General features: G+C 46.1%; 1 protein-coding gene across 2 annotated transcripts in view; it reads left to right on the plus strand.

Annotated features, from left to right (window-relative positions):
- LDB1 (LIM domain binding 1) overlaps positions 1-17,941 on the plus strand; it is a 299,786-nt gene that overhangs the window by 213,485 nt on the left and 68,360 nt on the right. The gene's annotated exons all lie outside the window — the stretch shown is intronic.

Consider the following 17,941-nt stretch of genomic DNA (forward strand, 5'->3'; position numbering starts at 1 on the left):
ACAAAAAAAAACAGAAAAATAAAACAATGTTCTTCTTCATCTCTGAAGGACGAGGCCCATATGGAGTAGGAGGGAGGTTGAGGTGGTGGTGGATGTGGCGGTGACATAGGCGTGCGCACAGGGTGTGCTGGGTGTGCCTGGGCACACCCTAATCACCTAGGGCACATAGCATTGCCAGTGAGGAGATGGGAAAGATCTCCCTGGGACCTGCTCTGCTCTATTTCTCCTTGCCTACAGGTACATGGCCCCGATACATTACTCTCCCTGCTGGCAAACACATGCATGTGTATTTCAACTTTGGGGTGCACACCTTAATGCAATAGGCTGCGCACACCTATGGGCGGTGTAGGTGGAAGCGGCGGTGGAGGAGGACCAGGGCCGGATTAACAGCATCATGGGCTTGGTGCTGAGGATTTTGAAGGGCCTTAAGGGCCGTGCCTTGCCATGCACCCAGAGGAGGAAGGGTGCAGCCATGCATGCCTAATTCAACATGGGATGCTGTCTCTGAAGCCCATAAACACATCCATGCATCGCCAACTGTCCCTCCTTGTCCGGCCTTCACGCTGTGTGGGGAGGTTCTGAGGGTGCTGCCTGGGGAAGCGAGCATAGAAGCCAGACTTCTGTGTTTACAAGTGACAGAAGAGCGGTAACAGTGAATATGGCCAACCCGGGGCCTATATAAAAGGTAGGGGCCTGGAGCTGCAGCTCCAATAGCCCCTACATTAATCTGGCCCTGAGGAGGAGGACGAGGTAGCCAACACTGCTTCTTTTCAAAAATTTTAAATGAGGGTACACCCCAAAAGAGTGAGAAAGAGCAAAAATGGAACAATGGGTGGGTAAGGTCGGTATCCATTGCTATTCTGCATAAGGTACGGAAAAGTCCCGTGGGATCCATGCCTGGTTCATTTTAATGAACGTGAGCTTGTCCACATTGTCTCTGGACAGGCGGCTGCGCTTGTCTGTTATAACGCCCCCAGCCGTGCTAAATACCCGTTCAGATAATACACTGGCTGCAGGGCACGCCAGCACCTCCAAGGCGTAAAGGGCAAGCTCAGGCCATGTGCCCAATTTGGAGACCCAGAAGTTGAAGGGGGCAGACCCGTCATTCACTACATGTAGGCGTGTGCACACATACTGCTCCACCATGTTGGTAAAATGCTGCCTCCTGCTAAGACGTTCCATCTGAGCTGCTGGTGCTGCTGTTTGTTGTGGCGTGCTGACAAAGCTTTTCCACATTTCGGCCATGCTAACCCTGCCTTCTGAGGTGCTGGCGGTGCCCTGGTTGCGTTGGCGACCTCCTCCTCCTCCTCCTCCTCTGCCTTGTGCTTCCACTGTGGCCCCGCTGTCAGATGGGAATGCCAGCAGCATGGCGTCTACCAGCGTGCGCTTGTACTCGCGCATCTTGCGATCGCGCTCCAGTGAGTGAATTAAGGACGGTACGTTGTCCTTGTAACGGGGATCCAGCAGCGTGGCCACCCAGTAATCAGCACAAGTTAGAATGTGGGCAACTCGGCGGTCGTTGTGGAGACACTGCAGCATGTAATCGCTCATGTGTGCCAGGCTGCCCAGAGGCAACGAAAGGCTGTCCTCTGTGGGAGGTGTATCGTCCGTGTCCTCTGTATCCCCCCAGCCACGCACCAGTGATGGCCATGAGCTGGCCTGGGTGCCACCCTGCTGTGAACATGGTTCCATCTCCTCCTCCAGCTCCTCCTCCTCCTCATCCTCCTCATCCTCCAGAACTGTGCCCCTGCTGGACAATTGCGTCCCTGGCGTTTGCGTGTGCAGGAACCCACCCTCGGAGCCCCTTGCGAATGACTGCCCTGAAAGCCTTGGAAATGTTACCTCTTCATCCTCCTCCTCCTTCTCATCCTGTGCCACATCCTCTTCCATCATCGCCCGAATTGTTTTTTCAAGGAGGCATAGAAGTGGGATAGTTAAGCTGAGAACGGCGTCATTGCCACTGGCCATGTTGGTGGAGTACTCAAAACAGCGCAACAAGGCACACAGGTCTCGCATGGAGGCCCAGTTAAATTAAATAGCGGAATAGAAAATATGATCCAAAAAAAGTGTATGTATATCACACGTACACAACCACACTGGGCCCCAATTACTATTGTTTGTACCCCTAAAAGGCTAGATGAGGAGTAGGGGGAGTATGGAACAGGCAGCACCCTCAAACCTTCAGAAGTATGAGATGAACCCCAACAACTTGGAAAGGTGGATCTCTCTCACACGTACCAACACCGACTATCCCCCAATTTAACTGATCCCCAAAGGTTTTTGATTAAATAGCGGAATAGAAAATATGATCCAAAAAAAGTGTATGTATATCACACGTACACAACCACACTAGGCCCCAATTACTATTGTTTGTACCCCTAAAAGGCTAGGAGTAGGGGGGAGTATGGAACAGGCAGCACCCTCAAACCTTCAGAAGTATGAGATGAACCCCAACAACTTGGAAAGGTGGATCTCTCTCACACGTACCAACACAGACTATCCCCCAATTTAACTGATCCCCAAAGGTTTTTGATTAAATAGCGGAATAGAAAATATGATCCAAAAAAAGTGTATGTATATCACACGTACACAACCACACTAGGCCCCAATTACTATTGTTTGTACCCCTAAAAGGCTAGATGAGGAGTAGGGGGGGTATGGAACAGGCAGCACCCTCAAACCTTCAGAAGTATGAGATGAACCCCAACAACTTGGAAAGGTGGATCTCTCTCACACGTACCAACACAGACTATCCCCCAATTTAACTGATCCCCAAAGGTTTTTGATTAAATAGCGGAATAGAAAATATGATCCAAAAAAAGTGTATGTATATCACACGTACACAACCACACTGGGCCCCAATTACTATTGTTTGTACCCCTAAAAGGCTAGATGAGGAGTAGGGGGGGTATGGAACAGGCAGCACCCTCAAACCTTCAGAAGTATGAGATGAACCCCAACAACTTGGAAAGGTGGATCTCTCTCACACGTACCAACACAGACTATCCCCCAATTTAACTGATCCCCAAAGGTTTTTGATTAAATAGCGGAATAGAAAATATGATCCAAAAAAAGTGTATGTATATCACACGTACACAACCACACTAGGCCCCAATTACTATTGTTTGTACCCCTAAAAGGCTAGATGAGGAGTAGGGGGAGTATGGAACAGGCAGCACCCTCAAATCTTCAGCAGTATGAGATTGTGTTCACTGTACCCCACAAAGATTGAGTTCACTGCACCCCACAATGATTGTGTTCACTGCACCCCACAAAGATTGTGTTCACTGCACCTCACAAAGATTGTGTTCACTGTACCCCCCAAAGATTGTGTTCACTGTACCCCCCAAAGATTGTGTTCACTGTACCCCCCAAAGATTGTGTTCACTGCACCCCACAAAGATTCTGTTCACTGTACCCCACAAAGATTGTGTTCACTGCACCCTAAAAGGATGTTGTTCACTGCACCCCACAAAGATTGTGTTCACTGCACCCTAAAAGGATGTTGTTCACTGCACCCCAAAAAGATTGTGTTCACTGTACCCCCCCAAAGATTGTGTTCACTGCACCCCACAAAGATTGTGTTCACTGCACCCCAAAAAGATTGTGTTCACTGTACCCCCCAAAGATTGTGTTCACTGTACCCCAAAAAGATTGTGTTCACTGTACCCCCCAAAGATTGTGTTCACTGCACCCCACAAAGATTGTGTTCACTGTACCCCACAAAGATTGTGTTCACTGCACCCCAAAAAGATTGTGTTCACTGTACCCCCCCAAAGATTGTGTTCACTGCACCCCACAAAGATTCTGTTCACTGCACCCCACAAAGGATTTTGTTCACTGCACCCCAAAAAGATTGTGTTCACTGCACCCCAAAAAGGATTTTGATCACTGCACCCCAAAAAGGATGTTGTTCACTGCACCCCAAAAATGATTTTGTTCACTCCACCCCAAAAAGATTGTGTTCACTGCACCCCACAAAGATTGTGTTCACTGCACCCCACAAAGATTGTGTTCACTGCACCCCACAAAGATTGTGTTCACTGCACCCCAAAAAGATTGTGTTCACTGTACCCCCCAAAGATTGTGTTCACTGCACCCCACAAAGATTCTGTTCACTGTACCCCACAAAGATTGTGTTCACTGTACCCCAAAAAGATTGTGTTCACTGCACCCCAAAAAGGATGTTGTTCACTGCACCCCAAAAAGGATGTTGTTCACTCCACCCCAAAAAGATTGTGTTCACTGCACCCCACAAAGATTGTGTTCACTGCACCCCAAAAAGATTGTGTTCACTGCACCCCAAAAAGATTGTGTTCACTGCACCCCAAAAAGATTGTGTTCACTGCACCCCAAAAATGATTTTGTTCACTGCACCCCAAAAAGGATTTTGTTCACTCCACCCCAAAAAGATTGTGTTCACTGCACCCCAAAAAGATTGTGTTCACTGCACCCCACAAAGGATTTTGTTCACTGCACCCCAAAAAGATTGTGTTCACTGCACCCCAAAAAGGATGTTGTTCACTGCACCCCAAAAAGGATTTTGTTCACTGCACCCCAAAAAGATTGTGTTCACTGCACCCCACAAAGGATTTTGTTCACTGCACCCCACAAAGATTGTGTTCACTGCACACCAAAAAGGATTGTGTTCACTGCACCCCAAAAAGATTTTGTTCACTGCACCCCAAAAAGATTGTGTTCACTGCAGCCCAAAAAGATTGTGTTCACTGCAGCCCAAAAAGATTGTGTTCACTGCAGCTCACACACAGAAAAATGGATGTGGATCACTGACACCTGCCTATCTCCAATACCACACCACACAGCAATATCGATTGTAGTTTGTAGAACACAGTTTCCCTAAAATTCAGCAGACTCTGTCCCTAACAGGATTGAGAAGAGATCGTAGATCAGGATTGAGTGCAGATTCACCCCACCCCCCACACAGCAATATCGATTGTAGTTTGTAGAAGACACTGACCCTATAATTCAGCAGACTCTATCCCTAAAATGCCTACAACTCGCCCTGCCTAAACACTCCGACCTGTCCCTCAATTCTATCCGGACACAAATGGTTTTTTCCTGCCTATCTTTCCCTAATCAGCAGCCAGCACATTGATGTGTGCTCTGTCCCTTAGCTAAGCAGCAGAATGACGCTGCTGCGGCGGCTGCCTCGAACTTATAAAGACTTGGTCACATGCTTCAGACGGCCAATCACAGCTACTAAGACATTTGCAGGCATGGCTGGGATGGCTTAAGGCACACCAGTTAAACGATTGTTGATTGGCTGTTGAAAGCCCGCCATGAAAAGAGCGCCAAAGCATGCAAAACCCGGAAATAAAACGACCGAACACGGATTTTTACCCGAACATACAGTAAAGTGTCCGTGTCCGTGTTCGGGTAAAAAAAATCCAATTATTCGGTACGAACACGAATAATACAGTCCGTGTTCGCTCAACACTAATTGCCTTGCCTCGACTCGTTGCATTGCCTTGCCTCGACTCGTTGCATTGCCTTGCCTCGACTTGTTGCATTGCCTTGCCTTGACTCGTGGCCTTGCCTCGACTCGTGGCCTTGCCTTTGACTCGTTGCATTGCCTTTGACTCGTTGCATTGCCTCGACTCGTTGCATTGCCTCGACTCGTTGCATTGCCTCGCCTCGACTCAGCCCGTTGCCTTGCCTCGACTCGGCCCGTTGCCTCGTATTGCATCGAAGCATTGCCTTGACTTGTTGTATTGCCTTGACTCCTATTATTGTATTGCATTTACTCATATTGAATTGACTTGTTACATTGTCGTTCTAGAAATGTTTTTCTTGTAGAATAGACTTTTTGGATAGAAGTCATGTATGAATCCTCTCCTATACTCTCACCTATATGGACTCTTCCGTAGCAGACGTATTGTACTCTTCATCTTGAAGCTCGGAGTGTGGGAACATTCTCCAACGCAGCAGCCGGCAGGTTTTATGAAGTGCGCCTATTGTTACCTGTGAAGGATTGGCATTGTGACTATTGTTGTAATTCACCTTGAATCTCTTCTGTGTGTGCGCCACGTCCGTGTATAATATATTTCTGAGAGACACAATGAGACTTTAGTAATCTATAGTAACCAACCTCCACGCATCTTTCTTTGGTGTGATGACCCTGATCTGAAACCTAGTTATTATTTGTATTGAGCCAAAAGTTTGCGCAGAGCTTTACAATATAAAAAGGAGACGGCACAGTTACAATACAAGAAGATTAGAAGGACGCTGTTCGCGAGAGCTTGCAAAATAAAAGGGAGAACAAGTGATACAAAATGTAATAACTAAGGAGATGAGCTAATGGAAGAATTTTAAAGTTTTTCATTTTTACTTGGAGGTGGGATAGACTTCAATAAAAAAAGATGGGTTTTCAAGGATCCCCTTCAGGTGGGTAGAGTAGGAGATAGCATGACAGTTTGGGTTATGGAGTACCAGAGGATAGGAGAGGTTCTGGAGAAGTCCTGCAGGCAAGCATGGGAGGAGGTTATGAGGGGGCCTAGAGAGAAGGTCTTGTCTTAGATCTCCTGTATTTAAATGTAGAGATTTGCCTTTACTTCCTGCCCTGGAGACACAACAGGAAATGAGAGGAAATTCCCTCTTGGCAAGTTGTCTATGAAGTAGGTGTCCCCATCAGAATGTTTCCCATCTATTGTTCGGTGACAGCTGTAAAATGTTGGATTTCGATCACTATCTGTTCTAATGATAATGGTCAGCAAGAGAAACGGAGGTGGAATTTCCCCACCGGGGACACAAAACCTGATGAGTTCTTATCATTGCCCCAGGGCTTCTCTTAGAAATCATAGAGCCCCATAGAGCCTACCTGACAGGGCCCCTTCCCGGCAGAAAGTTACTGAGGACATGGGTTTATCTGTCCCTTTCTCTGCACAGGTGAATGAATAGGAAAAGCTCTAAAGGCTTCCCGCTTATTTATAAACTAAAGCATAGTAAACACAGATTACTATTCTTCAGTGATGGACTCAGGATTGATTGGTACTGATCGCTCGCTGTGTTCATTCAGGAAAGGGAGGGGCCAGTAAATGACATATTGATCGGCCCCTTCCCCTGCTCTTCACCTAAAAAACATCCCCCTGTGTGCCCGCAGCAGAGAAGGCAAGCCAGCAGCGCTGCAGGGGCACACAGGGTGGCCCGGACAGCAGATGGAAGGGGCGCATGTGCTAGGACCAATCCCCTTGCAGTGCAGCTAGAGGGGGAAAGGGGAGAAGCCAGCAGCATTGCGCTGGGGAAGGGGCACACGGGGGGGCCCAGACAGCAGATGTAAGGGGCACGTGCACTAAGACCCAACCCTCTGCAGTGCAGATGGAGGGGGAAAGAAGGGGAGAAGCTGGCAGCGCTGTGGGGGGGGGGGCCCAGACAGCAGATGGAAGGGGCACATGCGCTAGGACCAATCCCCTTGCAGTTAATCAGAAAGAAGGGGAGAAGCTGGCAGCGCTGTGCTGGGGAAGGGGGCACATGTACTAGGACCCAGCCCCCTGCAGTGCAGACCGAGGGGGAAAGAAGTGGACCTGTCAGCGCTGGGGGACGACGCCACACAGGGGGGCCCGGACAGTAGATGGAAGGGGCGCATGTGCTAGGACCAGTCCCCCTGCAGTGAAGCTGGGGGGGGGGGGGGGAAAGAAGTGGAGAAGCCTGCAGAGCTGCAGGGGGGGGGGAGGCAGAAGAGGATCAGTGTCTGCAATAAGACAGTACAGCTGAGCTTCCTGCTCCACAGTGGCCCAGGCCCCCCTTTTGGTCCCAGTACAGGAGGGCTGTACTACCTTATCAGCGGCCCTGCCCCCCCCATGCTATTCAAAAATAACAATGACTGTTGACTTTAGATGGCACTTTAGGTCTGACCTGGAACAAGATACAGATCAGGAGTTCTGTTTTGTATCCTTCTAATGGTTGTGCTTGTTCCAGGTCAGTGACTCGGAAAGTAATGAATTTGGAGAAACCAGACAATTAGCATTTGAAAAGACCTTACGTCACTATTGGACATAGAAGAGATGCAGGGGCTGGAGTACGGATCCACAGAGCCTAATGGGGGGGGGGGGGGACCAGTTATGTTATGTTTTTTGTTATCTGTGGGTGGATGGGGTGGTATATTGAAGCACAATGGGACAGCAGTAGCTGCGGCCCATTGGCTGCCAGCCACTGAGCTGTAGCATGTTGAGGGGAAGCCCCCCCCCCCCTTTACCACTCTGCCCTTGGGTGGCTGCCCCTCCTGCCCATCCCTTGTCCTGGCCCTGGAGGTAAGTAGTAAAGAAGAATTTCAGGTATGATATTTTTATATATTTACATTGGTCCAACTTGGATCAATGCCCATACCTGTGGTATCTCTCTAGAACAGGGGTAGGGGTCTCCAAACTTTCTAAACAAAGTGCCAGTTTACTGTCCTTCGGACTTTGGCCGGGGGGGGCGGGGGGCTGCCCTATCTTTGGTGTCAGATAGAGATATTATGCCCTATGGTCTGTGTCATTGGTAAGAATTGTGCCCCATCATTGGTGTCAATGTGCCCCATTGTTGGTGTCATTGGGAGGATTTATGCCCCATTGTTGGTGTCATTGGGAGGACTTGTGCCCCATTGTTGGTGTCATCGGAAGGAATTGGGAGCTATTTTTGGAGTCATTGGGAAGAATTGTGCCCCATTTTTTTGTGTCCTTGGGAGGGAATGTTCTACATCATAGCTGTCTTTGGGCTCCATTGTTGTTGTCATTGAAAGGAACTGTGCCCCTTCATTTGTGTCATTGGACCCTGTTGGTATCAGAGAGAGGAATTGTGTCCCCTTGTTGGTGTCATTGGGAAGAATTGTGTCCCATTTTTGGTGTCGTTGGGAGGAAATGTGCCACATCATAGGTGTCTTTGGGCCCCATTGTTTTCATTGGAAGGAACTGTGCCCCATCATTGGTAGGCATTGTGTCCCATCATTGGTGTTATTGGGCCCCGTTGTTGGTGTCGTTTGGAGGAATTGCGCACCATTTATGGTGTCATTTGGAGGGAATGTGCCACATCATAGGGGTCTTTGGGCCCCATTGTTTACATTGTAAGGAACCTGTCCCCATTGTTGGTATCATTGGTAGGAATTGTGCCCCTTCATTGGTGTCAGTGAATGAAATGGTGCCCCAAGGAGCAAGATAAAAGCAAGCGAAGGGCCGCAGTTTGGAGACCACTGCCCTAGAAGCTGGAAATTACAGTATAGACACCACTGCTCCAGTGATCTCCACCAGATTCTGGATCCCTGTACTAAGCAACTGCCCTGATGCATTGTGAACATAAGAGGCCGGCCACTGGGCACGGGCACCATCCAGAGAATGCTTTGCATCTTCTTCATGAATACAAAGCGTTCTTGATACTAGATATGATGAGTCTTCTGGAGAGCTTCTTTCCCATTTCTTTTTTTTTTTTTTCTTTTTTCATGGTGATGGTGGTTTTATTTTGCTGCCCTGTGTCTTCTCTCCCACACCCTTCCTCCCGGAGCTCCGATGGAGGCTCCTCACCCGGTCACTTCTATTTTCAGACTCGTCTTCCCAATCACAGCTGTTCCTTCATTCAGTCTTTGCTGGCAGCGGCAGCATCTTCCATCTGGTTGGAACATGTATCTGGACAGTCTCAGGTAACCATAGATGTGCCTGGGAGCCCCAGGAGGAGTATAGAACGCGTCCCGTCACTGAGCCACTTTTCAGGAACTGAATATGACCGTCAGAAAAAAGTCACATCCTCAAATAGTCGCTGGGTGGATAATGCTGGAGGTGCAAGGAATGGCTGGGAATGTCAACGTCTTGAAGCTTCACTTCCTTTCCTGTTTCCGCGTTAATTTTAGATAGACGCTAAGCAGTGAGCGGCGGGGTTATGGAGAGAAGGTATAACCACTTGCCGGCCGTATAGAATCCCCCAGTTATTCAGAACCCAGGATGTGGGTTGCCATCGTCCCTATAAGGTAAGAACAAAGGAAAACAGAGCCCCTATGGGTGGGACTATGTAGGCTACAACATATCCAATTTGTATAAAAAAATATATATAATTTTATTCAATGCATTAAAAGTAGTGGGTAGTTTGACACATCATGTGCCTGCTTACAAATATAATGGCACTTTTCCACTGCAAGTACCGACTCGGCTCTACTCGGCCCTGCTTGGCCCGGTTTGGTTTTCCACTGCATGGTACCGCATGGTACGGTGTTGGAACGGTTCGGTACGGTTTGGTATGGTTTGCTTTTCCACTAAAGTAGTACTAAAGTAAGTGGGTGGGATAACAATGATTCTCTGACCAATCAGTGGCTAGTAGTGACAAACGGTCAAGGCTGCATGCAAAGGATTGTGGGATATGGTACCGGTACGGACCTGTTGGAACCACAACTAAGGTGGTACTGTTTAAGCGAGCCGTACCGTTCGGTTCCATGTAGTGGAAAAGCGCCGCCGTACCGTACCGTTCCTACACTGTACCAGCAGTGGAAAAGCGCAAAAGCGAGCCGAACCGTTCGGTTCCATGCAGTGGAAAAGCACCATAAGACATACAAAATGAACAGTAAATTAGAGCTAAATACATGAAATGTTAAAAGTGAAAAACACGACTTGCAAAGAATGTTGATCATGGATGTAAAAGTAACATAATGGAAATCCTCCAACCCCGATGCGTTTCAGGTGGGGTTCTTCGCTGGAAACCTACGAGACGGGACTGGCTCTGCATCACCTGACTTTACCATATCATATTATTCGGAGCACTTGGTGTGGAGGTGTGCACACACAGACATATGGTGCCCCGTTGATTTTGAGGCACCTTTGCCACTGTGCTTATTACCGGACTTTATCATAGAACAGGGGTCTTCAAACTACGGCACCCCAGATTTTCAGGAACTACAATTCCCATCATGCCTAGTCATGGCTGTGAATGTCAGAGTTTTACAATGCCTCATGGGATGTGTAATTCTGCAACAGCTGGAGGACCGTAGTTTGAGGATCCCTGTCATAGAAAGTCCTACATAATTTCGGACCCTTGTTAGACCTTTTAGGATCTGGCGGTGGTGAGACATTTGTTGCCTTCCACCAAGCAGCACCATCTCCTCTTGCAGTGCCACTTACGCAACTCCTGAACTCTCTTGTTCGTTCTCCATCGGATTTTATTTTCAATCTGGAAATCACAATACTCCCAGGGATTGACCGATCATCGGCAAAGCCGATATATCGAGTGCCGATCTGCACTTTCCCCGATATATCGGAATCTGCCCCGGCGGTTACCGATATTGCCGATTATTTCGGGAAAGTGCTTGTACTGGAGTGATGCCTGCAGCTAGAGGCATCACCCCGGTACCGGCGTCCGTAGCCGACGGTCGGCTGTCTTGTAATGACAACCGATGCAGCTAAGAAGCCGCTTGGCTGTCATTACACGGAGCGGGAGGGGACGTCCTCCCCTCCCGCTGCCTTCCACAGCTCGCCCAAGTCTCCTGTCCCACCGGGAGACCCAGACATCCTACCTGCACTGCTGCCGAAGTGAAGACCCGGTCAAAGCTGCATTCAGCTCTGATCGGGTCTCCATGTAAAAACCCGGACGTAATGTCATGACATCACTTCCGGGTCTTTGGCGCCAGATTCAAAAAAATGACAGCATTTAAAATGCTTTTAAGTGCAGAGGAGGGGTTTGGGGTCTTTTCGACCCCCAGATCCCTCCACAACAGTACCTGTCAAGTGTAAAAAAAAAAAAATAATTTTTTTTTAAATGTACGAAAATATCAGCCAATATCGGCCCATACCGATATTCAATGGCCAAAATATCAATATCGGCAACGAAAATCCGATCTCTCGGTCACTACTATATACCCCTGAGGAAAGGTGATCGCACCTGAAACGCGTCGGGTTTGGAGGATTTCCACTGTTACTTTTACATCCGTGATCAACATTCTTTGCAAGCCGTGTTTTTTCATTTTAATATTTCATGTTTTTAGCTCTAATTTACTCTATTATTCGTTTTTGTATGTCATATATTTGTAAGCAGACACATGATGTGTCAAACTACCCACTATTTTTAATGCATTGAATAAAATTTAATTAAATTATTATTAATAAATTATTTTATACAAATTGGATGTGTGGTAGCTTACATAGTCCCACCCATAGGGGGCTCCTTTGTCCTTGCCGACTGTAGGCCTTCATATGGCGTCCATGGTTGGCATTGGTTATACCAGTATGATGCTTGCAGCTACAGGTATCATCCCGGTACTAAAATGTTCAGCCAGTGATTCCCTTAACTGCGGAAGTGATTGAAGTGGCTGAACATCCATTCGATTACTTCTACGGACAATGGAACGTGGTCAACCCCACAACTACACATGTGCATGATGAAAAAAATTTGTTTCAATTCAGTAATCTAGTTTCGTTAAATTCGGTTGATTCGTTCAATTCAGAATTTGTTTTTTTTTTTTTTTTTTTATCTTCAAATTTACCAGGGTTTTTTTTTTTTTTCTAATTTTGCAACGTTCGAATTGATACATTTTCGGTCAATTCCAAAACATTGGAATATTTTTTTTTTGTTTTTGTTTTTCAATTTCAATGCGGCAAAGTGAACAAACAAAAGAAAAATCTTCATCAAATGATTACAATGATTCTTTAACTATTTCCTTCCTGGGCAATTTCTGGCACTCCGCTCCTACATGTAAAAATCATCATTTTTTTTGCTAGAAAATTACTCAGAACTCAGATATATATATATATATATATATATATATATATATATATATATATATTTTTTTTTTTTTTTTTATTTATTTTTTTAGCAGAGATCCTAGGGAATAAAATAGCGGTCATTGAAACTTTTTATGTCACATGGTATTTGCGCAGAAATTTTTCAAACACTTTTTTTTGGGGGAAAAAAAAAACAAAAACATTTTATGAATAAAAAAAAAACCTGTAAAGTTAGCCCAATTTTTTTGTATAATGTGAAAGATGATGTTATGCCGAGTAAACAGGGGCGATTGTGTGTGCCTAGCCAGTGTTTTTGTGTACTATGGGAGGGGCTTTTAGTAAAGGAAGTGATGGATTTTATTCTCTGCTTTGCAGGGAAAACAGGGCTGTGCCTTGTTTACATAGACAGGGGCTCTGTCCTGTGTAAATTCATGACGATGACCGCGTGCCAACTGTATATTTTGAGCGGACAACCCCTCAAAAAAACTCAACACAGCTATTGTCTAAACCGGTGGCTACAAAAGTAAGTACACCCCTAAGTGAAAAATGAGCACTTCCTCAAACAGAAGTTGGAGGAGCGCAAGGTCTCGCACGTCCACCAACTCCGGAGGAGTGGAAGGGGACTCCACTGGCAACCTGTGAAGCTCTGGTGAACTCCATGGCCAAGAGGGTTAAGGCATTGCTGGAAAATAATGGTGGCCACACAAAATATTGACACTTTGAGACCACTTTGGACATTTTCACTTAGAGGTGTACTTACTTTTGTTGCCAGCAGTTTAGACATTAATGGCTGTGTGTTGAGTTATTTTGAGGGGACAGCAAATTTACACTGTTATACAAGCTGTACACTCACTACTTTACATTGTAGCAAAGTGTCATTTCTTCAGTGTTGTCACATGAAAAGACAGAATAAAATATTTACAAAAATGTGAGGGGTGTACTCACTTTTGTGAGATACTGTATATACTAGATTATTATTTTTTTTTTATTTGCTATTTTTGTTCCCAACAAAAGTGGAGTTACCCTTAATATAAGCCCTGGAGTGACAGGTTCTCTTGAAAGTCCGGATCTCGTTTTGCTCGGTGTGTCTTTTATGTAACTGCAGCATCAGAGCCGTGTTCCAGTAAGCGTTAGAGTAGAAGCAGGAACTGAGCATGAGCAGCGGGCGATCCTCTTCTGATCGCTATCTGAGTATCATAAATATTGCAACAGCCACCAGCACGTCCTGCATCAGGAAGATAACAGGAGTGTTCCTTTGTTGCGCTGTGTAGAAATGTGATGTTTTTTCTACATTCAGCCATGCCTGACTAAGCTCATATACCTTAGAGAATCGTTGGGCTTGCATGTACGATCGCCTGGTCCTGCAGAGTGACCGATGGGGGTCAGGGGCCTGCAGGCATGACACTGTCCAACAAGGTAGACAATGGACAAAAGAAGGGTTTTGGGGACTTTAAATGAAGTGCATGTGCAAATGCACCTCCATCCCCAAATCTGGAGAGAAGAGGTAGACAATGGACGGTCTTCCCATACCTGTGGGAACCCTACAAAGTTCAGCAGGTTTTGAAAGCTTGCATTTGAGTTAGCCAACCCCTTGCTGATCAGGCCTATTCCGACCCTTTTTGTTTGCAAGTAAGTTGTACAAGTTGAAAATTACTTAGAACCCCCAAACATTATATAGATATAGACATAGATATATGTGTGTGTATACATATATATATATATATATATATATATATATATATATATATATATATATATATATATATATAATGTGTATGTATGTGTGTATATATATATATATTATACCAAAGGTTTTGGGATGCCTGCCTTTACACGCACATGAACTTTAATGGCATCCCCGTCTCAGTCCGTAGGGTTCAATATTGAGTTGGCCCACCCTTTGCAGCTATAACAGCTTCAACTCTTCTGGGAAGGCTGTCCACAAGGTTTAGGAGTGTGTCTATGGAATGTTTGACCATTCTTCCAGAAGCGCATTTGTGAGGTCAGGCACTGATGTGGACAAGACGGCCTTCAATCTCCACTCTTTCATCCCAAAGGTGTTCTATCGGGTTGAGGTCAGACCAGTCAAGTTCCTCCACCCCAAACTCACTCATCCGTGTCTTTATGGACCTTGCTTTGTGCACTGCTCCAAATCATTTGTTGGAGGGGGGATTATGGTGTGAGGTTGTTTTTCCACGGCTTGGCCCCTTCTTTCCAGTGAAGAGAACTCTTAAAGTGTCAGCATACTCAAGACATTTTGGACAATTTCGTGTTCCCAACTTTGTGGGAACAGTTTGGGGATGGTCCCTTCCTGTTCCAACATGACTGCGCACCAGTGCAAAAAGCAAGGTCCGTAAAGACATGGATAAGTGAGTTTGGGGTGGAGGAACTTGACTGGCCTGCACAGAGTCCTGACCTCAACCCGATAGAACACCGTTGAGATTAACTAGAGCGGAGACTGAGAACCAGGCCTTCTCGTCATCATCAATGCCTGACCTCACAAATGCACTTCTGGAAGAACGGTCAAACATTCCCATAGACACACTCCTAAACCTTGTGGACAGCCTTCCCAGAAGAGCTGAAGCTGTTATAGCGGCAAAGGGTGGGCCAACTCAATATTGAACCCTACGGACTAAGACTGGGATGCCATTAAAGTTCATGTGCGTGTAAAGGCAGGCGTCCCAATACTTTTGGTAATATTGTGTGTGTGTGTGTGTGTGTGTGTGTGTATATATGTATGTGTGTGTATATGTGTGTATATATATATATATATATATATATGTATGTATGTATGTATGTATGTGTGTGTGTATATATGTGTATATATATATATATATATATATATATATATATATACACACACATATACAAATTTATATTTATTTTTTTTTAGCAGGGGCCCTAGAGAATAAAATGGTGGTCTTTAAAATTTTCTATGTCACACGGTACTTGCGCAGCGGTTTTTCATACGCAATTTTTTGGGGAAAAATACAATTTAACGAATCCACAGTAGACAACTAAAAAACACTAAATGAGACAAAAGGTGACCTGATTCTCTGTACAACTTTTTCATCTCTCATTGGGTCTACTTCTTAATCGCACCACCCTGTATTATGCACTTCCTAATTCTCCTTCTAATATTTGCGTCCTATCTCCCCTTCACCCTTCTTCATTCACCCCCCCCCCCCCCCCACAGCATGTATAGAGCACCCTCTCTAATATCCTCACCTTATTACTGCACTCATCAACTTCTGCTAGTTCTGAACCCACCCACCAATAAAACATCCAGGACACTGGGACCTTGTCCCCCCACATAAGTCAAACTCCCATATCACCTCTCTCACCCTTCTGCTTCTCGTCGTAACCTCTGGAGATATTTCCCCAAATCCTGGACCCCCATCATTTACCCTTGGCCAACAAACCCATCACCCCTATCCTCTGACAGCAGCCGAAATCTACACAATCTGGTTTCTATTCCTCTTCTGCCTAGAGCCAGCCTCCACTTCTCCTGTGCCCTTTGGAATGCCCGCTCTGTAACAAGCTCACCTCTGTCCATTACCTATTTATCACAAACTCCTTTAACCTACTTGCAATTACTGAGACCTGGCTTCAAGAATCTGACTCTCCTTCTCCTGCTGCCCTCTCCCATGGTGGCCTCCAGTGGACTTACTCTCCCAGGCCTAATGGACGGAAAGGAGGTGGGGTTGGAATTCTCCTTTCCCCTTAAAGCACTTTTCAGGTTCTTCATCCACCCCCCTCTCTGTCCCTCTCCTCATTTGAAGCTCACTGTATTTGTCTATTTTCTCCAGTTTCGTTGAGAATTGCTGTGATCGATCGGCCTCCTGGACCAAGTGATGACTTCTCTGTCTGGCTACCCTACTTTCTCTCTCCTGAAATTCCCACAATCATTCTTGGTGACTTCAACATTCCTGTTAATCTTAACACTTTTGCTACTTCTAAACTTCTGAGCCTAGCCTCCTCTGTTGACCTAAAACAATGGACATACGCTTCTACTCACTCTAATGGCAACTGCCTTGACCTCATGTTCTCATACCTATGCACTCCTCGCAACCTCTCCAACATTCACATTCTCTCGCTCTCTCTGTTCACCACCTCATTAGTTTCACTCTCTCCTTGTCCTCCTCCTTGCCTTCCAACTACCGAACAATTACCCATAGGTTTTGTAGAAACCTTCACCATCTTAACCCTTCACTTCTTTTTTCTGCTACAGATTGTCTCTTCAGCACAATCTCATCCCTGTCCTGCCCCAACACGGCCACTTCTGTCTACAACACTGTCATCCACCCTGGATACCTTGTCCCCCCTCACTACACACAGAGTCAGGCCCGATTGCTAAAACCCTGGCAGACAGACAATACCAGAAGCCTCAAAAACGTAGCGGGACTCTTGAGCGTCTCTGGCGTAAGACTAAGTCACAGCAAGATTTCAGTCAATCTAAATCTACCCTCCAAAAATTTAATTCCTGCCTCCACACTGCCAAACAGACCTATTTTTTCACTCTTGTTAACACTCTCTAACAGTGTCCCCCCGTCAAATATTTTCTACCTTCAATGCTCTACTTCGTCCTCCATTACCTCCACCCACTAACTTACTCACTGCCCAAGAGATTGCCAATCACTTCAACAATATTTTTGATACAATTTGTGACGGGATCACTACTCTACAGATATCTCCCTCACCTTGCTATCCTTGTCCTCCTGCACAATCAATACTTCCCTTGTTTAACCCAACTACTATAGAGGAAGTCACTAAACTTTTTTTCTAATGCCCACCTAACTTCCTGCCCCCTGGACCCTATTCCTTCTCAAATACTACGGTCACCCTCTGGCTCTATCCTACACTCTTTAACTCATATCTTCAACCTCTCCCTCTCCACTGGCATCTTCCCCAACCCTCTAAAATGCACTAGTACCTCCCACACCAAAGAAAGCCTCACTAGACCCCACCAATCTTAACAACCTAAGTTCCATCTCCTTACTTTACTTTACTTAGAGCTTTTGCCTCTAAACTCCTTGAATGTCTAGTCTACAACCGACTGAGCAAGCACCTCATCAAGAATAACCTCCTTGATCCCCTTCAGTCTGGATTTCGCTGGCAGCACTCCACAGAAACTTCTCTCCTAAAATTCACAAATGACTTGCTAACCTCTAAAACCAACGGTTGCTACTCCGTGCTCCCTGCCTTTAAAACAGTTGACCACCCCCTCCTCCTCAAAAAACTCAGTTTTCTTG

The sequence above is a fragment of the Pelophylax lessonae genome (assembly GCF_965119305.1).
Source record: "Pelophylax lessonae genome assembly, chromosome: 9".
Taxonomy (NCBI): Eukaryota; Metazoa; Chordata; class Amphibia; order Anura; family Ranidae; genus Pelophylax; species Pelophylax lessonae.